The sequence below is a fragment of the Macaca nemestrina genome, chromosome 1, assembly GCF_043159975.1.
Source record: "Macaca nemestrina isolate mMacNem1 chromosome 1, mMacNem.hap1, whole genome shotgun sequence".
In the NCBI taxonomy this organism is placed as follows: Eukaryota; Metazoa; Chordata; class Mammalia; order Primates; family Cercopithecidae; genus Macaca; species Macaca nemestrina.
The window spans coordinates 64,446,984-64,468,626 of record NC_092125.1 but is presented as its reverse complement, the minus strand read 5'-3'; the positions used below and the strand labels follow the sequence as shown (position 1 = coordinate 64,468,626).

The window sequence follows — 21,643 nt, the reverse complement described above, 5'->3', positions numbered from 1 at the left end:
TATCCATGTTTTCCCCACATGCTTTTGGCAAAACTGATTCCACCCCTGACCTCTCCAAAGATAGGTGAAACCCCATCTCTACTAAAGATACAAAAAATTAGCCAGGCATGGTGGCACACATCTGCCTCGTCAAAGATAGTGTGCTTTCTCAAACCCAGGCCTTGGCTGGGAGATGGAAGACCCGGGGACAAAGAGAGTGTGACGCTGCCACTGACATCTTGCTATCGTGAATGGAAAGCCTGTTTGAAAATGGAGTTGGCCCAAAGAAGCAGAGCTGAGAGATGGGGAGAAGGAAACATGAGTATCTGAATGAAGTCACAACGAGAAGCCAGCCCTATCCCTAGGCCTTTCAGTTACACAAGTCAATTCATTCAATTTTCGCTTAAAACACTTTGCCTTAGGCCAGGCACAGTGGCTCACACTGGTAATCCTAGCACTCTGGGAGGCCTGGATGGGAGGACTGCTTGAAGCCAGAAGTCTGAGATCAGCCTGGTGAACATAGCGAGACCTCATCTCAAAAAAAAAAATAAAATAAAATATATACAAAAAAGAAACAAATAAACAAAAGAAACCACTTTGTCTTGGAGTTTTGGTCCCTTGCAAAGAGGCCCTAACGGATAAAGTGAGGATTTCTGAAATATTCAGAAGTATGAAGATCCCTGTTCTCAAGAACGTACAATCTAACTGGGAAGACATGATCCAAATATACAATACATTTCAAAATTTTACATAACAATTCATATTACATAATTGCACAAGATATATAATTATATAGTATAGAAATTATGTTATTGTATACTATAAGGACATGAAATTAAGAATAAATACTACAATGAAAGGGTTGAAAACTCAGGAAGATCGGTGGGGAATCCCGTTACTAAAGTCAGGCTTCTGGAGGTAGTCTAAACTTCTTGAAAATAAGAAATTTGGTCGGGCGCGGTGGCTCACACTTGCAATCCCAGCACTTTGTGAGGCTGAGGCAGGCAGATCACGAGGTCAGGAGTTCGAGACTAGCCTGGCGAACATGGTGAAACCCCAACTCTACTAAAGATACAAAAAATTAGCCAGGCATGGTGGCACACACCTGTAATCCTAGCTACTTGGGAGGATAAGGCAGGAGAATTGCCTGAACCCAGGAGGCAGAGGTTGCAGTGAGCCGAGATTGCACCATCACACTCCAGTCTGGGCAGCAGGGAGTGACTCTGTCTCAAAAAAAAAAAAATTAAAAAAGAAGAATAAATTGTCTGTTCAGCTGACTAATGTACTTGTGGGACCCAGAACAACACCTAGCATTATAGTAGGCCTCCAAGTTTGTGGAGGGAAGGCAGGAGAGGAGAAAGAGAGAGAGAGAAAGGGGAGGAAACGGAAATCTGAACTAATATTCTGAGGGAGGGTAGGATTTCAGTAAATGAAGGGTGACGGGATATTCCAGAGTTAGAGAAAACATACACCAAGAGATGGGAATGTTTGAGCGTGCCCTCTCTGTGGGGTAGTGAGGAGGATGTCCTTACTGGAACAAAAGGTGGCACTGAGGCTTGGTCAAAGATAAAGGTGCAAGGCGAGGAATAGCTCCAAAGGCCAATAGAGTAGTTTGGATCTCAAGCAGCCAGAAATGGAGCTGGTAAAAGTTTGTGTCATGACGAATGTAATAAACGGAGTTGAAGCAAGATCACAGTGAAGGAAGTCTGCTGGATGGAGTCCTATGCTGTCTAAATGAAGAAATGGAGTGGACATTAATGAGCAATACAAGCTGAATGGTAGAGAGGTCAAAATGAGTAGAATTCCGTGAGTGGAAAATTTCTGCACATACCAACACCAATCATTAGCAACAACACATACTTAAGAGCCCATGACTCTATAGTATGATTCCAAACCATACTTCCCTTCACAGTAATCAGCAAACTGGCCATAAGAGACATCCTTGGGTTCAAAGGTAAGACAGTAATCTTGGTGGGAGGAAGGGGGTAGTGGGGGCAGTTATGACTGGAACCCTGGCCTCCCTGGCTTTCCTTTTGACTGTAGTTCTCTGTGATGGACTTTAAACATGGCCATCTTCAAAAGTGTCTGCGCTGTGCAGCAGATTATCCCAAAGCTATGAAAGAAAGAACCACTCCTCCCCTTACATTAACTCCACACTACCTAAAAACAATGCCTGCACCTTTGGTAACAAAGAGAAACCAGCCAGTGGAAAAGAGAAGAAAAATGGCCCTACAAGTTTCCAAAGGACATTCAGTCATCCATTAACTTTCCAGCCCCCAAGTGAACGCACAGAAGGCAATCTCATAAAGCCAATGAGAGGGATATCTCAATGAACTTCAATCATCGCGACTGCTCTGGCAGGCCACCTTAGTTCTTTCAAGTGACTCAAAAGCAAGTTAAAGACAAAAAGCTCCCAAATGAAAAAGCTGCCACATCAAATGCCAAAGTAGTAATTTTAGCTCCTAGGTCTTGGCCGAGATGGCTAAGAAACAGAATTCTCAAGGTCCAAAATTTAGAATTAATTTGTACCACAAACTAAAGATGCAGGATGTGAAGACCAGCAGCTCCTCTGGGAAATGTCACCTAGTCTGATGCTCCTGATTCACTGCTAGTGACAAGCTGCACGTCAGTTCCCAAGGACCACAATAATCAACAAACAAACCCAGCAAATATTTATCTAACACTAACTCTATGGGAAGATCTGGGTGATGAATCATTGGAACACACATGAAAATGTAAGATATTTACACAAGAAAATGTAAGACAGTCTCTTACTCTCAAGGAGCTTACAATTGAATTGGAGAAAAGGAGGACTAAATGCAAAAATATTTAAGAGTATAAGACTGTGCATCCTAAGTGCCAAAATAATGGTCCCAGACTACATTAAGGGAGGAAGAAATCAGTAAAATCTAGCATGGACCTCTTGAGACCTTGGGTAGGGGAGGATTTAAACGGAAGCGAGGGGGATGACAGATGAAGGGTTGTAGTTAGCAAAGCAAAGTCAAAGAGGCTAAAATGGGCAGATGAAGCTCAGGAGGCTGTGAGAAGCCCTGTGACCTGAAGGTTCACACAGAAGAGTATGAAGAGAAAGGGTAGAAAAGCAGGCTAGGGCCAGCAGAGAGGGCCCTGCATGCGTGATGAGCAGAACAGATACATAGTTCTAAAGGGCTCTATAAACTCTGGACAAAGCAAAATGACAGTCTTGAAAAGCAGGACAGCCCAAGAAGAGTCAAAGCTCAAGGAGAGTCAAAATCCAAGAAATTTCCTACCAAACAATTCCTGAAAAGACCAAATGTCAGTTCAAACATGTCCACTCTCTTAGAGGACAATGGCACACTGTATGTGCTCAAGGCTCCAGCACAATCGAGTTGAAAACAAACCAGATCAATATTAAAATCCAGACCCTAAGTTCCTGTAGAGCTGGCTCTGGAAAGTTTACTTCATTTTGTGCAGGACCCAGCTTAGCGTACAGCACATTGTTTCAATACAGCACATACATACTGGCACATTGTTTCAAATTTATTGAACAAGCAGGGACCAAGCACCTATTCAATACCAGGGAGAAGGACAAACAAAAATGATTAAGGAAGACCAAGAAGTTCAGGTAGCCCGTGAAATGCCTGCGAAGCATCCTACTGGAAAAGACAGTTGTATTCTCCTTCTGTTCTCAGGAGAGGTCAAGTCTAGAAATAGACATTTGGGAGTCATCAGCAAATATTATAGATGGCAGTTAGGAAGTTAACCAGGAAAGTGAATGCAGCTGTCCATAGAGAGCATGTAGAATGAAAAAGACGTTGGCTTAGGATATCCCCATTTAGGTGGAAAGCAAAGGAAGGAGAGATAGGAAAGTGTAGATTAAGAATGAAGAGAGATGTACAAAAGTGTCAATAACTACGGAGTATTTAAATAAGACAGCAAGTCAAAGAGCTCATTAACTTTGGCAATGAGAAGTCTATCATTATTGAGGGCCTGCTCTGCCAGATTCAGTTTATGCATCACCCCAGATGAACACAACTACCTTGCTGCTGGCTGAAACAGTCTGCCCAGTTTCCGTTGCAATGGCTGTTCCTGGGCCTTCATATGTTGTTGGTGGACCAGCCTGACAGTGCTTTGCCTTGTACCCCTGCTGCGTGATTCTCAATCCCACCCCAGGTTTTCTCTATTGCCACTGGAGCATGAGATTTGGAGTGACCAATCAACAGTCATGTCAACAAGTACAGAGAAGTGGAGGCTCCATGAATCAAAGTACCTCATGACAGCTACTGTTCTGGATGTTGGGTAGACAGTCCTGTCCTTGACAAAACTTATCCCAATGAAAGAATCTGCCCAGCAGATCCTTCAGAATAGCTAATCATTTATTTTTCAGCAACTCAATATACATGTTAAGTGACTGGCTGATTATAAGAACTGGTTTAGTTGACCATGGTTTATTTTTTATGGAAAGGTAAACTGTCCCCACAAAAGTTATAGGCAGACACATCTTATATATTTACTAATAATCACACATGCCATTTATTAAGTGCTTATTACGTGCCAAGTAGGCTCCTATTGAGTCACTATTCAAGTACAAAGGTATCTCACTTAATCCCCAAAACACCCCAGGGAGATAAGTTTGCAGCAAAGCCGAGTGATTAAGAGGACAGACTGCACTGAGAAAAACTTGGATTTTAATTCTAGTTCTGCCACCTGGTACCTGTGTCTCCCTGAACAAGACACTTAATCTCTCAAAGTCTTTTTCATTATCTACAAAATGGAGTTTGTAATAGCAGCCACTCCATTGGATTGTTATGAAGAATAAAAGAGATGGAGAATATAAAGTGCTTGTTACATGCCGGATGCCTAGTAAGCTTCCATTAAAAGGCAACCATGATTCCTCCCATTTCACAACAAGGGACCACTGAGGTTCCTAGAGATCAGTTAACTGCCTAAGGTCACTCAGATAGTGACAGATCACAACAGGATTTGAACCTAGATGTGTTTAATTCTAAAAATCAGTGCTCTTAACCACTCTCCCCCATCCATTTGTTTATAATGCTGAGATACGACTTCATGTGGTTGTCTGTCATAGTGGAATCTTTTAGTGCTAGGCTGGCAATGTTGACTGGTAAACAAAAAGAATCCCTGAATTCCTTCAACTTAATCAAATAAGAATCCTCATACTCACTGTCTTAACTCCGAATGTTTAAGGGTATGTGTTGGGAAAGAGGAGGAAACACCTTTTTAATCATTTCTTCTTGAAGGCAATAGCAGGAAAAAGTCCATGCCATCATCTAGAGATGCTATCAACTGGAGAGGCCGCAGAGAAAAGCCTGACCCTGGAACTGGACTGCCTGGGCTCAAAATGCCAGCTCCACCACTGACTAGCTGTGTGTGACCTTGGGCAAATTACTTATCTCTCTATGCCAGAATGTCCCCATTCTGTAAAATTTTGATAATAACAGTACCTACCTCACAGAGTTTTTATGAGTCAATATTCGTAAAGTTATTAGAATAATTCCTGGTACATTACATTGTAAGCACTATATACATTTCTTTTTTTTTTTTTTTTTTTTCTTTTTTTGAGACAGAGTCTTGCTCTGTTGCCCAGGATGGAGTGTAATGAAGCAATCTCGGCCCACTGCAACCTCTGCCTCCTGGCTTCAAGCAATTCTCCTGCCTTGGCCTTCAAAGTAGCTGGGATTACAGGCGCCTGCCACCACGCCCCACTAATTTTTTTGTATTTAGTAGCGACAAGGTTTCACCATGTTGGTCAGGATGGTCTCGAACTCCTGACCTCAGGTGATCCACCTGCCTTGGCCTCCCAAAGTGCTGAGATTACAGGCGTGAGCCACCGTGCCCAACTTAATACACATTTCTGATAATACATAAAATCTATCCCATAGGTTCTTTGATCCTTTAACTTTTCGATAAAGAAGGTACAGAAAGTGATAGGAATTGAACAAAATTAGTGGCTTCAAACTTTGGCAATCCAACACACATGCACACACACATACACACACAACTGAAAAGTGTCATGAAACAACATTTATCCTTAGTCATGAACTCTGATATTTTCTGTATCTGTTTAAATGCTGGTTGTGGCTCACTAATTTGCTTTCATAGTTTAGTAAAAGGTCTCAACCTGCAATTTGAAAAGCTGTGGAAATAAACCACATGGCCACCAAAGGCAGAACTAGAACAGTCTTCAAACCACTCAGCTCCTTCTTCATGGGTTATTATTAAATCAGAAAGGGCCTAAGTTTCACTTCTTGCTGGAAAAGAAACTGTACATTCTGTGTCCTCCTCCTTTGCCCTCCACAGTTCACGTGAGCACTAGAAATTCAGAGAACACCCAGGAACCAGTGGGCACTTCCTATGTATGCAACTCATGTTACTGTTGCCCAATCTAAGGTGCTGCCATTCAACATCAGGGAGAGTCCTGTGGCCTGTTCTCTTAGTTTCGTCTTCCTGATTTTGAGGCCCAGTAACCGTCGTTATTCACTTTTGGAGCAAAGAAGCTTCTGATCTAAACACCACAAGGCAATGTTGTCATATATTTAATAAAAAGATTATAAACAGACTAGATGACACTTACTAGTGGTTAAGCTTAAAAAAAAAAAACAACAAACACAAAAACAGTCCAGCTGAGCACGGTGGCTCACGCCTGTAATCCCAGCACTTCGGGAGGCCAAGGCAGGCGGATCACGAGGTCAGGAGATAGAGACCATCCTGGCTAACACAGTGGAACCCCATCTCCACTAAAAAAAATACAAAAAAATTAGCCGGGGGTGGTGGTGGGCGCCTTGTAGTCCCAGTTACTCGGGAGGCTGAGGCAGGAGAATGGCATGAACCCAGGAGGCGGAGCTTGCAGTGAGCTGAGATAGCGCCACTGCACTCTAGCCTGGGCGACAGAGACTCCGTGTCAAAACAAACAAACAAAACTCCTTATCTCTTAGATATAAATATTGAAATATTCAAAGATAAATTATACCTGCCATTGTTTCAAAGTAATGGAGGAGAGTGGGAATGGGTGAGGGATACAGATAAAATTGGCCACGAGCTGATGATTATCAAAGTAGGGTGGGTGATGGGTAAGTGAGAATCCATAACACTAGTCTCTCTACTTCTGTATGTGTTTGAAATGTTTTATAATAAAAAGTTTTTAAAAATCTAATTAATGGTGTGTAAAAAAAAAGGCTTAAGAGACTCACAATAAATGCAGAGGAAGACGATAAATAAAACAGAAAAAAATATCCAGAGAACTAAATCTGTGAATAGAAAAGGCCCATAATATATCATGAAATGGACACAGAAAAATCAACAAAGACTTATAATGTTTAAATTTTTGCCCTTCAAGGATAAAGAAAGAGTTATTTAAGAATCAATGGATTGCTAACAAAATACAGGAGAAACCCAGATTGGTCTCAGACTTCTCCATAGCAATATTCAAGGCCTGAAGATAATGCAGCATGTCTAAAAAAATTCTGATAGAGAGCAACTGTGATCCAAGAATATTAGGAGAAGCTGAGTCATCACTCAAGTGTAAAAAAGGTTCAGACATCTCTCTTCCTCTGCAGCTTGAAAGATCTCAGCCTATGTAGCACCCACAAACTCGTCTTGAGAAACAGAAATCTTGCACCCAGTAAATCAATCAAAACAAAAACCACAGGAACAGGGAAGCCATTATCAAAGAACAAGTGGCTACATATGGCACCAAGACCAAAAAATGGGAGCGTGCAAGTCGGAATGTAAATGTTAGAAAATTGCTAAGGCATAAAAAAGAAACAAACAAACAAAAAGATAAGCTATAAAAATTGAGAGATAGGGAAGAGAAGTGCAAGGAAGTTTAAAAACATGAATTACCTAATTCTTCCGCACAATCATCTAAAGTGAAGATATAACTAAAAATGTCTTTAAATACATTAATAATGACTTTAGCCTCCTAATGGTTTTCATAATCATTTTTTTAACCTTAGAGAAAACTTTTAGGAACTATTATCTTTGGTAGAGAAAAATTAAGTACAGCAGCTTTTTCACTTTCATTTCAGTTTTCTTTTCTTCTGTTAAATTCAAGTAAAAAGAAATTCAATTATTTTTATTTTTATAGCACATATGGTATAATGCCATTCTTATAAAATTATTTCACCCTCACCAGCCGCCCTTCTGTTTATGTGTACCAAATGTTAACATTGGAAGAGAAAGTCCATATGCGCCATTACCAAATCCAGAGCTTTCCCCTCCTATCTGCCTGCCCTGTCTCAGCCCCTACCCTAGGTTTATCTTTCTACGTGGGAACCAGAACCCACCCCTTCTTGCTTACTCAAGCCCTTTGCTCCTAAAATTATATACTCTTATTTTCCGTATCATCATTTTCCATCTCTACTGGCCCATTACCATCAGCAATCAAACATGCTGTATTTTCTCCCATCTTATTAAACAAACAAACACACATATTTTCCTTGATCTCCTCCCTTCTCCCAACCCACCTACCTTTTCATCATGGCTTCTCTTTTGACTCAAAATGGTGTCCATACTCCCTGCCTCCACCTTCTTTCTTCCCTTTTCCTCTTTAGGCCACTGTAACCAGCCTCTTGCTTCTACCACTCTTGTGGTGGGTGGTAATGACCTGCACATGGCTAAATACTGCCAACTCTCGAGACTCCACCACCACCACCACAGCCCCAGAACACCACCCTCTCTTGATATCCTACAGACACACATTCTGTCTCCTTTGTTGGGCCTTCTCCTTTTCCAACATCTAAATGCTGAATGCCCCATGCATGGCTCAGTCGTAGGACCTGTTTTCTATCTCTCCTTGCTTCCTATCAGATCCCATTCCATTCTATGTCTGGTGATTCCCAAATGTGTATCTACAGTCTAGACCTCTCACTCAACTCCAGCCTCCAACTGACTTACCATTGCCTCGTAGCCATCTAACAGGTACCTAGAACTTAACATGCCTGAACCTGAACTCTTGACACCCCATCCTGACCCACCCCAGCACATTCCCTACCCCAGTAACGGTACCACCATTCACCTGCCAGGCCACAAACCTTCAGAATCATCATTGACACTTCTCTTACAAATTCCCAATCCAATTCATGAGCAAATCCTATCAGCTCTACCTTAAAAATGAGTCTAGAATTCAACCCTTCCACCTTTTGAACAGTGCAACTCAGCCTCATTTTGTTCTAAATTGCTGTGGTAGCTCCTAACTGGTCTTGCTGCCTCCTCCCTTGCTTCCCTGCAGTCTACTCTCCACACTGCAGCCCTGCTCATCATCTTTCAATGGCTTCCCAGTGGAGAAAAGCTAACGGCTTTCCAAAACCTTATATACCCCAGTTTACCCTCACTCACTGGCCCCCAGCTACCCTGGTCTCTCTAGTCATAGAACATGGCAAGCAAACGCCCACCTCAGGGCCTTTGCATATGCTTCCCTTGGCTGGAAGCACACTTCCCCACAGTCACGTGGTTAGCTCCCTCACTTCACTCAGCTCTTTGCTCACAGCAGCCTTTGTGGCCACTCCATCTGAAAGTGCCCCTGACACTCTCTAAGCCCTTACCTAATTTTTATTTTTCTTCATGCCACTTGTAAATCTACTTAGGTGTTTATCATTTTCTCCTCCCACTAGAGTATAAGTTCCATGATGGTAGGGACTTTGCTTTGTTCCCTGCTGATCCCCGATGCCACAGTGCCTAACACAGAGTAAGCACTCAATGAAGGCCCATTGAATGAATGAATCAAGAGCTGTTTTTGTGTGATGGGATTTGGAACAATTTATTGCTGGCTTCTTTTTACTTTTCAGTTTTGCTTGAATTTTTTATAATGAGTATTTACTTTTTTAAAAAATAATCAAGAGTTATTCCTTTAAAACTTAAAAAAGGAAACCAATCAAAAATCAAAGGAGAGATGCATTATCTAGTCAGCTCTGCTATATTTTGACAAGTGTTTTTTCTTCATTATTTATGATAGCTACAAAAGGATTCACAATGTAATGCCCATGGGGAATTTTTCATAATTAATGAAACCTCTTTAGAATGAAACCTTTACTGGAACAAAAGTTTTAATTGCCCAGGGCTGACTATGGAGTATGAAAACAAAGCTAGTAAGAATAGAAATTTGCAAGGTTTTCCTAAATTTTACTCCCCACTATAATATTTTTTTCAATATTGCTACCATAATCCAGATGCCAGAATCCAGGACTGTTGGCATCCTGAAACCCAGAAAGTATGATAGGCCAGGTGTGGTGACTCACACCTGTAATCCCAGTACTTTGGGAGGCTGAGGCAGGCAGATCACTTGAGGCCAGGAGTTCAAGACCAGCCTGGCCAACATGGTAGAACCCCATCTCTACTAAAAATACAAAAAGTAGCCAGGCATGGTGGTGCACACCTGTAATCCCAGCTACTCAGGAAGCCAAGCCATGAGAACCACTTGAGCCCACAAGGCAAAGACTGCAGGGAGCTGAGATCACGCCACTGCACTCCAGCCTGGGTGACAGAGCAACAATCTGTCTCCAAAAAATTTTTTAAAAAATTTTATATTTAAATACAAAATAAGAATATCCCTTTCAAATAAGCTGACACTTTTTGAATATGTAATAACCAGGGTCAAAGAATCACAGTGGCCAGTGAGGAGAAGATTTAAAAGTACCCCTGTGAGCCCCCGTGACACATGCACCACTAGGAAAATTTCCTGTCCCTGTCCCTCCAATTAATCCACAGCAACATAATGTCAGCAAGTGGCACAATCTGCCTCCCCTACCTCCAGGCAGCCACAGGGAAGATGGAGATCAAAAGGACCATTCCCTGTGTCACTGATAAGTGAGGCTCAATGTGAAATACAAGGCATGAGAGGCACCCAAAGGTAGGCGACAAGCTCAGTGTCTCCCCTGTGTCTTTCTGTCTCAGGTATAATCTGCATCTTCTGCTCTTTTTGTGATAAGAAAAGGAACAGCAATAGCATGTCTACTGTGCAAATGTGAACTACTAATCTGGCATCATGGAACTTAATATAGAAGTTTATGCAACTCTGAGCAGGTTTCAAAACCTAGTCTCCTAACACATATGTCTAAGTTTTCTAAGGCTCCTGACCAAGCAATAGACTGTGAACACCCCAGGAGTTCAAGCAGGTCTTCTAGAGTCTTCACACACTGCTAACCACAATCATGGCAACCCCTTCATTTCCTTTTTTAAAAAATCAACAACCTTATTGTTTTCCCAATTATCCCTTTATAATTGGGCAGTTTAGAGCCTCAGATATATCAAGTGAGCGTGCACAACGATTAGCGGTGATGAGCTAATAAACATCACTAACTAGGCCATGGTTGTTTTGCAACCACCACATAGGCCAAGATGGTATGAGCATTCTACAATTTTTCACTGCTCTTATTCTTTGCCATATATCATAAAATGTACAATCGTAGTGGACTGTGGATTAAAAACAAGAAGTCGGCTGGGCACGGTGGCTCAAGCCTATAATCCCAGCACTTTCGGAGGCCAAGGCGGGAGGACCACTTGAAGTCAGGAGTTCCAGACCAGCCTGGACAACATGGAGAAACTCCATCTCTACAAAACAATACAAAAATTAGCCGGGTGTGGTGGTAGGCACCTGTAATCCCAGCTACTTGGGAGTCTGAGGCATGACAATCGCTTGAACCCAGGAGGCAAAGGTTGCAGTGAGCAGAGATTGAACTATTGCACTCCAGCCTGGGCAACAGAGTGAGACTGTATCTCAGAAACAACAAACAAACAAACAAACCAACAACAAGAAGTCTAAGACACTGATAAAACCCAATTGTTAACTAGAAGCATAAAAACAGGCTTAAGAGATTCACACTACCAGTACTCACGGTACCAAGCCATCCAGTTCACATCTAGATGATTTTCACCAGATCACTGTGTTACGTTTATCTGATTAAATCTTTAGTATTTCAAAATCCAATGGTAAAGACATAAGATATAGGGATAACCATATCCAAATTGGCTTTGTAACTGTTAGAGAAAAGGCATTCCATAGCTACAAGGTGTTACTCCCTTGTAGATATGCAGTTGAACCTCTCTGTGGTAACCCCTACCGTGTAGAAACAAAACTTAAAAACTACATGTAAGAAGTAGTCATGTTAGAGTATGAAATGCAAAAATTCCAAACATTAGGTCAAGAATGCAGGTTTCTCTTATTTTTAAAACATATGTAAACAAGTAATTAAATTTCCAACTATATTTTTAACGTATATTTGGTCTCAAACTAAGCACTATATTTTATTAAAAATCTTTAAACAAATCACACTCTTACATAATTCATTTAAATAAATTAAATAGTGTACATCACCTATTAAATGAGAAAACACCTTTATATAAAATGGAGGCTATTAAATTTTAAAGTGTATATTAAAATAAGCTGTATAATAATTTTATGTTGATGTAAAAGAAAATATTTTACATAAATTTGCTTTATAATAGTTTATAAAAGTAATGACATTTTTTAAATTCCTGAGGGGGTTCACAAAATTATATTACTCTGAAAGACGTTCATTTTGTTTTTTTTTTTTGGAGACAGTCTCAGTCGGTTGCCCAGGCTGGAGTGCAGTGGCATGATCTCGGTTCACTGCGGCCTCTGCCTCCTAGATTCAAGTGATTCTAGTGCGCCTCGGCTTCCCGAGTAGCTGGAATTACAATGGTGAACCACCATGCCCGGCTAATTTTTGTATTTTTAGTAGAGATGGGGTTACACCATGTTGTCCAGGTTAGTCTTGAACTCCTGGCCTCAAATGATTCACCCGCCTTGGCCTCCCAAAGTGCTGGGATTATGGGCGTGAGCCACCATGCCCGGCCCAAGTTCATACATTTTTAAATGTTGGGAAATATCAGTCTAATATAAAAGTCTTTTTAATCAGACTCCAGTAATTTAAACCACCTTCTTGGGCCTGCCTTCCAAAGGAATTTAGTCTACCAGAGAGACAGACTATAAGAAGTAATTGCAATGTAAAAAGCCCATTATCAGGGAAAAAGACGACACTGTAGGAATATATAGAAATTGGTCTAGGGCTCAGCAAGGGGCTCCCAGAGGAGCTAGACTTAAAGGATTGAAATTACCTATGGGAAGAAGGCAGGAAAAGTGCTCCAACCAACAGCATGTTCAAAGTCCCAGAGGCAAGAGAAAAGAAGCTGCATGCAAGGAACTAAAATAATCGAAGAAATTCAGGGTAACTGGAGCATAGAATTTAAATGAGAAGATGAAAAGAAGATGAAACTGTTGAAAGAGGCAGAGGTCAAGCTCTGATGAGTATTGCAAATAGTCTGAAGAAGTATGGAATTGTTCTTAAGAGCAATGGGAAGCTATTAATGTGAACACAGAGTGGGAATTAGATAAGCAAACTACAATGTTTTTAATGACATAAGTGATCCCCTCCAAGAGAGAGCCAAAGTAGAAGGGAAATGTGAGACTTTTCATTTTCAGAGGGCTCGAGGGTTCTAAGAATCTTCTAATAATGCCTCCCTCAAGCTGAATTTTCCAAATAAAACAAAATGCAAATACTCCCCCTCAAAATACTGACAGCTTGGTGATCCAAAGGCTAGCAAGAAAATGACCACATGCCCTGACCTTGCAAGTAGATCAGTCTCATCGTTTAGATATTAGAGACATCCCCAGAATCACTGTGTGAGTCAGAAGATTTTGGCCTCTGAGTTTCACTTTCCTCATCCGAGAAACGGTGGTAAGAATTTATCCCCTGCCTACCCACCTCACACCATTTAAAGGCCACTTTTCAACCACATGCCTCGATAACATAAGTGGAAAAGATTCTACCAGTTGCATTGACTCAATCCACCAGAAAAAGACAACAAGAAGCAAGAAAATGCTTCATAACGTACAGTATGTCTAAAGTTATCGAGCTGCCTGATCATTTCACACCTCTGAAAAAACATCCTACTGTTCAAATCCATAGATGGGCATATTCAGAATTTGCTTGAGGCAGGAACAAAATTCAGAGCCAAGTCAGCTAGCAGTAAGAAACACTGAACTAAATAAAAGAACCAAATGAAAGACATTAAAACTTAGCATTTGATTCAATCTGGTTCCAGGCTTAGGTTGGATGCAGCTGACAAAAGTGAATCAGCCTGGAGCTGGTGAATTCAGGTTCTGTACCCTGAACGGACTATATGACTTGCTTTGAGAGAACTTTCGTAGAATTTGTCATGATTTTACATGTCCCAAAAAGTTATTATTAATTTTAAAGATCAATAAGAAAGTAAAAGCAAAGTGTTACAAGTTCCATCAAAGAAAAGCACTCCAGGTTTTTTGTTTTTGTTTTTCTTTTTTTTTTTTTTTTTTTTTTTTTTTGAGACAGAATCTTGCTTTGTCACCCAGGCTAGAGTGCAGTGGTGTGATCTCAGCTGGCTGCAACCTACACCTCCTGGGCTCAAGCGATTCCCATGCCTCACCTTCTGGAGTAGCTAGGATTATAAGTATTTTAGTAGAGACAGGATTTCGCTATGTTGGCCAGGCTGGTCTCAAACTCCTGACCTCAAGTGATCTGCCCAACTCAGTCTCCCAAAGTGCTGGGATTACAGGCGTGAGCCACCGCACCCAGTCTCAAGTTCTTATTACTATGTTTGCCACTATTTTTTAAGGATACGATAAAAAAAAATTGTTTTAAATTATTTTACAGGTCTCCACATTCTCTGGGCAGGTGTGTATTATGTCAAGTTGATTTTTTAAAAAATTTTAACACTAGAATACTTTTAGAGGAAAAGACACAAAATAACACAATAGCTTGACTGGATGAACCTGATTCCCTTGGAAATTTCATCTTCCTTTTCAATAAAGTAGTCTTCCCCAAATTTTAGAAAAGAAACCTATATCCCAGTTCTTTATTGTTAAATGGCACATTTCTCAGAATAAAAGGCTGAAAGCATAGTTCCTCTAATTCATAAACTGGAGCATTTTACACTGTATTATGACATTCAGCACAATGTACAATAATTAGCAATTTACATCTGTCTTCCCTGCCAGGTTAGGAGCACCGTTAAGTCCCGGACCATGTCTTATTCATTGTTACATCCCAGCACCTAGAGCAGAGCTGGCATAAATGTTGAACTGAAATAAATGGAAATGAGTTGTGCTTTCCCTGTCTTTAACAATGAATCTTTGGCAGATTCCAACAAAGCCTCAGAGTTAACTATGTGCAGATCCTGGGTCAGCTAAGACTTACAATAAAGATTTCTGCCTAATTGCCTCTATCTCCACTCTTCCTTCCCCTTCCCTCTCCACCTCCAGAGAGGAGTTCCCACTGGAAATTGCACAATTCTTTATGCAGAGAGAAACAACAAGCTTAGTTCCTGTTGACCTGAAGAGCATAATGTTCTGGCACAGGATCTTCTACCTTCATAGAAGAGTAACAAACTCAACTGGGATTATTTTTCTAAAACTGTCATTTGATGTCTTCTTTTATCTCACCAAGATACAACCTTCTGAGCCACTCATCTTCTATCCTCATTAGTCCCCATAATAAGCAAATACAACTTTGGGACAGTCTGAGACAGTGTTTTCTGAATTTTCTCTGACCACAACCCATAATGAGCAACACATGTTATAATGTGACCCAGTATGTGAACATATACACACCCACCAAAAAAAGTTTGACACAACAATATTTACCCTTTTTGCATCCAATCCACTTTACAATTTTTCATTCTTTTTCTATCCTATTCCATTTACATTTTGAAGAAAGTTGGTGAGTAGTCAGCTAAAATGGCTCCACAACCTACTCTGCAAAGGAGTTACAATCTGCACTTGGAAAAACACTGGTCTATGGACAGGGCTCTGGTCAGTGTTCTCAATAACAATTTGGAGACTTTAAGCAGTAACACGACAGCTTTCAAAAACAAAAGGGCTGGGCGCAATGGTACGTTTCTGTAATCCCAGCTATTCAGGAGGCTGACAGGGGAGAACTGCTTGAGCCTTGGAGCTGGCAACCATCTGGGGCAACATAGTGAAACCTTGTCTTAAGAGGAAAAAAAAATACAAAATCAGGTACACAAAATGAAATTCTCATCCAAAATAAACCATTCTATATCCTTCCTTGAAAAACCACACCAATGCTGGACTTTGTAACACAAAGAAATCCAGGGACTTGTAACGAGGTCGGGGCTAGACTAGATCCAGATACGCCCAATATTCAACTGGCCAAAAGAACTGCCCCCCGCCCCCCTCCCCCAATGAAATGAAATGCCTCCAAAGTGATCCTCTGGCTATGTACATCCTCCAGCATGCAGGTGGGTAAATGAAGAGAGTGGAAACAGCCTGCCGATTTCTTCCTGGACTTTCTGAGTTTCAAAGTGCTTTCACTTCTATTATTTCATTTAATGAGATGCTGTCAGAAAGTTCATTTCCGGTATAGAAAAGTGTTTCAGGGCCAAGCACGGTGGCTTATGCCTATAATCCCAGCACTTTTGGGAAGCTGAGGCAGGAGCATCGCTTGAGTCCAGGGGTTCAAGACCAGGCTAGGCAACATAAGGAGACCTTGTCTCTACAAAAAACAAACAAACAAAAATAGCCAGGTGTGGTGGTGCATGTCTGTGGCCCCAGCTACCCAGGAGGCTGAGGTGGGAGGATTGCCTGAGCCCAGGAAGTCAAGGCTACAGTAAGCCATGATCACACCACTGCACTCCAGCCTGGGTGACAGAGACCCTGCCAAAAAAAAAAAAGAGAGAGAAAAAAGTGTTTCAAAATGCTGTCTGGGGTAAGAGGGTTAACAGTGGGAAAACACGTTCAGAAATTAAAATAATGTCAAATATGCCAAAAATTGTAAGTATTTGAGATTCTTGAAGCAGACGAAGGGAAAGGTTGGGATGAGAGTAAGCTATATAAGTATTCCTGTTCTGTGTGCCAGAGAATGGGGGGTGGGGGCGCGTGGAATCTCATCAATTTGCCAAGTCCCAAAAAGAGTAGGTTCCAGGTCTCTAGTAAGGTTTCAATGCAAGGTTTTGTATATTCTCCCTTATAATCAACTTTCCCCTCAATTCTTAGAAAGATCTTATGGAGTTCAGAAGACGATAAAGATGGAAAGTTGTAAGATCTGAGAGTGTTTACATGATAGAGATATAATTGATGTAGATATAGATATTTACAGAATAAAAGCCAACAGCCTAACATGGCATGATGTGATCAGGCATCTCCTCCTTTCATCCTAAAAACCTCTCACTCTCTCCTCTCTGACCTCATCTCCTAGTACTTTCCCCTCATTCCCACCAGACTACTCTGCTTCAGCCTCAGTGGCCTTCTTGCCATTCCTCAAATACACCAAGCACACTCGAGCCTTAGGGCTCCACCTTAAGACCTTTAAACTGGCTGTTTCCTCTGCCTGAAATGCCCTTCCCTCAATATCCATGCAGGTTACACTCTTACCTCCTTTAAATCTTTGCACAAATGTGACCTATTCCATGAGGCCTCATTTAAAGCTCCCTACTCCTTATTTTAAAATGAAACCTGGCCCAGGTACTGGTAGCTCACACCTGTAATCCCAGTACTTTAGGAAGCTGAGGTGGGCGGATTGCTTGAAGCCAGGAGTTTGAGACCAGCCTGGGCAACAAAATGAGACCCTGTCTCTACAAAAATTAAAATTAAAAATTAAGATATTAGCCAGGCATAGTGGTACGTGACTGTGGTCCCAAGTACTTCAGGAGGCTGAGGCAGGAGGATCCCTTGAGCCCAGGAGTTGGAGGCTGCAATGAGCTATCACGGTGCCACTGTACTCCAGCCTGGACAACAGAGAGAGACCTTGTCTCTTTAAAAAAAAAAAAAAAGAAGAAGAAGAAAGAAGAAACATTTTAAAAACGCAACTCCCCTCACGACTACCCAGCATTCTTGATGCTCCTTACTGTACTTATTACCTTCTAAATACTAGCAATTTATATATTCATCATGTTTATTCTTTGTCTCCCTCTTCCTCCACTGAAATGTTAACTCACAGAGAGATCTTTATTGTACTGACTGAAATAAAGCATCTAGAGTAGTGTCTGATACATGATAATCAAAAAATACCTGTTGCACAGATGAGTGAATGAATAAATCAATCAGTAATTGTAAAACATACGATATAAATATCTCTTCACCCACTTGGTAGTGACTAAAAGAAAAAGAAGGTGTTCTACTCTATTTTCTTCTCTTTTTTTTTTTTTTGAGACAGTCTCACTCTGTCGTCCAGGCTGGAGTGCAGTAGCATGATCTCAGCTCACTGCAAACCCTGACTCCCTGGTTCAAGCAATTCTCATGCCTCAGCTTCCCAAGTAGCTGGGATTCCCAAGTAGCACACCACGTGTGCGCCGCCATGCCCAGCTAATTTTTTTACTTTTTATTTTTAGTATTTTTCACCAAGTTGGCCAGGTTAGTCTCGAACTCCTGACCTCAAGTGATGTGCCCGCCTCAGCATCCCAAAGTGCTGGGATTACAGGCAAGAGCCACCACTCCCAGCCAGTGGGCCTTCTACTCATAGATAAACAACTGAAATGCAAATGTTCACTGACAACATTACAATGGTCAAACTATCAGGATAAATTAATAATATCAGATCCTCCTCTGTTTTCATGAGGGAGAAGTTACCTGCAAAGCAGGACTGGCAGCCACCACAAAGGAAGGGAAAAGAGCAAAGACAGGAGGGATTTAAGAAAAAAAACAGAAACTTTAAAAAGTTCACAACTTATCCATGAGCTACTTCTATTAACCTTTAGTAAGCAGGAACAAACAAGTTTTAGGAAGATAATTTTGTCAAGTTTCTGAATACCACCATCTAGAATGATTTATAAAGAAATATGTCTTTACCTATTTAATATAGACTTCCTTATAGAGCAGCATGGCTCTGAAGCATGAAGAAAAACAATTTCGCCTCATTTTGGCAAGATCTGAAACCAAATTTATCCAATAGGCAGACTGTGAAAGTCACCAAAATTTTGGGTGTGACTATTGGCTGAAAAGAGTGATGGATGGCCTGGCCAAAATGGAGAAATCCCGTTTCTACTAAAAATACAAAAATTAGCCAGGTGTGGTGGCACATGCCTATAATCCCAGCTACTCAGGAGGCTGAGACAGGAGAATCGCTTGAACCTGGGAGGCAGAGGTTGCCGTGAGCCTAGATCACGCCATTGCACTCCAGTCTGGGCAATAGGAGTGAAACTTTGTCTAAAAAAAAAAAAAAAAAGTGATAGATGACCATTTGGGGATGTATCTTAAAAGCCAACAGCTTGGACATCCAATCCTGGAATTTCAACAGGACTAGGCAGCAAATACCCAGCTGCTGTGCAATTAACAAATTCAGAATCCTGAGCTTGCTTCCCTGTGGGAAGGGCACCACTTAAAAATAAAACAAAAGAAGATTCCTCATCCATCTACTCCTCAGTTTCACTGTGGAACTCGTGCCCTAGAGAGAGGCAGGTTTCTTTCTCAACAGCAAGCAGAGTTCCCAGCCTAAGGAAACCCCCTCAAAGGATTTCAGGTTACAAGGGGGCAATTTCAGAAGGATGAGGCCATAAAACAATTAAAGAGGAATGGGTTAATCTGTATCTAGTCATAATCCATATGCCCAAAGCAGCATCACTATGAGGTAATCTCACATCAGTCACTGGCTTTTCAACCCAGGCAATTATCTTCCCTCTACCTTCCTACCCTTCCTCAACTCCACCCCCTACCCCACCCTATACACACACACACACACACACACACACACACACACACACACACACACACACAAACACCAAGTTTTATATAAGGGAGGGGAAGTGGAAAGAAGGCAGAGGGTTAAATTTCTCACATCTAAGGCTCTCAGCAACCTGAATTTACTGAAGCCACTCTCCCAGGAGGGGGCATATTGTGACCAAGCTTTCCTGCTTACCTCCTGCCATCTGCAAAATTAAATTAAATGGTCCTTCACTTCTGAAATCCTGCCATCAGTGTACCAAAGGGAACATCTGAGTATACCAGTCAGAGATGATGGCTTTTCTTTTTTACCAATACACACAAATCATTAGGAGATTAAGTTTCTGAATGGCTAATGTGCATTTTCATAAAGAAGTTAAACATTCAGTCTAACACCCACATGGAAGGGGTTGAAAGGGACTAGAATTGCACTTGCTGCTGTATTGGAAGATGATTAAAAGCAGGATAGGCAGAAAGATGATGGCATTTTCACCTCACTTTCATGTGGGGGTGTTGGGAATGGTCATAGGAATTCAAGTGCCAAGAGCTAAAAGAGAAGAGAAAAGGGCTATTAGAAGGCAATGGGGCCTGGCGCGGTGGCTCACACTTGTAATCCCAGCACTTTGGGAGGCCGAGGAGGGCGGATCACCAGGTCAAGAGATCGAGACCATCCTGGCAAACGTAGTGAAGCCCCGTCTCTACCAAAAATACAAAAATTAGCTGGGTGTGGCGATGCCCGCCTGTAGTCCCAGCTACTCAGGAGGCTGAGGCAGAAGAATTACTTGAACCCAGGAGGCGGAGGTTGCAGTGAGCCGAGATCATGCCACTGCACTCCAGCCTGGTGACAGAGCGAGATTTCGTATCAAAAAAAAAAAAAAAATTAAAAATTTAAAAAGAAGGCAATGAGAAGGCCCCTGGAAGGAAAGAATCTGCCCCCTACTCTCCTCACCCCAAAGGAATATTGCTCTCTAGGGAGTTAAACCCATACACATTAGAAAGCCTGTGGTCACCACACTGCAGATGACTGCTCTAAGGCAAATAGAGATTTAAAGCAAACCAGGGTATTCCTTATACTTTTTGACCTTTTTGCTCTACCAGTTTCCATTTTCTGTCCACACAAAAGATTCTGATGTCTTTAGCCATCTACCCCCTCTTCCCCTAACTGAACAATTTAATTCGACAGTTATTTCCACACCTATCTAGTCTCACTTCCAACATGACTAAATTTGGAACAATGGAAGCAAGTGGGTGAAAAGGAACAAAGGAAATAAAATTCAGGAAATGACAATCTTCAGAGTAACAATATATAATTTGAAAAGTAACTCAGACCAGGAACAGACTTTATTTGAATATAAAATTACATACAAATCATATTTAATTCAAACCACTTCAATCCAACACATCTTCACTGAGCACCTACTACGATGCCCTGTGGGGAAAGACAAAAAATAATTGGTCAGAGTCCCATCCAGTCTAAAACACAGCAGGCTCCTATTCCTGCACAAAGAGGCTTTGGGGAGAACCTGTAAAGGCTCCTAATTAGGGATATATCATAAAGAATCTATGCCTACCTAAAGATCACCCTTAACAGCATTTTTGAATCCATTTATCACCCCCATAATTCCAGAATGGACAAAGAGGAAAGGTACAGGGACTGAGGAAGAGAGAAAAAGTAATATGGTTGCCAGCAAAGCTCAGGAATTTATGCTTTTTGATGAAATACCTGGAAGGAAGAGCAAGAGAAATAATCTTTACATCATATTTTTCTTTGAGAAATTACAATCCAGAGAGGTTGTTCACCAAGATTTTTTTTTTTTTTTAACCATCATAGTTTTTTGTTTGTTTTAGACAGGATCTTGCTCTGTCACCCAGGCTGGAGTGCAGTGGCATGATCACAGTTCACTGCAAGCTTGAACTCCTGGGGTAAGGCAATCATTCCACTCCAGCCTCAGGGATTAGCAGGGACTAAGGCAAATGCCATCACACCCGGCGAAT

The 21,643-nt window shown here is 41.4% G+C and overlaps 1 protein-coding gene across 7 annotated transcripts in view; it reads right to left on the bottom strand.

The window, feature by feature from the left end:
- The window catches only part of LOC105484840 (SLIT-ROBO Rho GTPase activating protein 2), a 250,229-nt gene that overhangs the window by 159,133 nt on the left and 69,453 nt on the right, over positions 1-21,643 (bottom strand). The gene's annotated exons all lie outside the window — the stretch shown is intronic.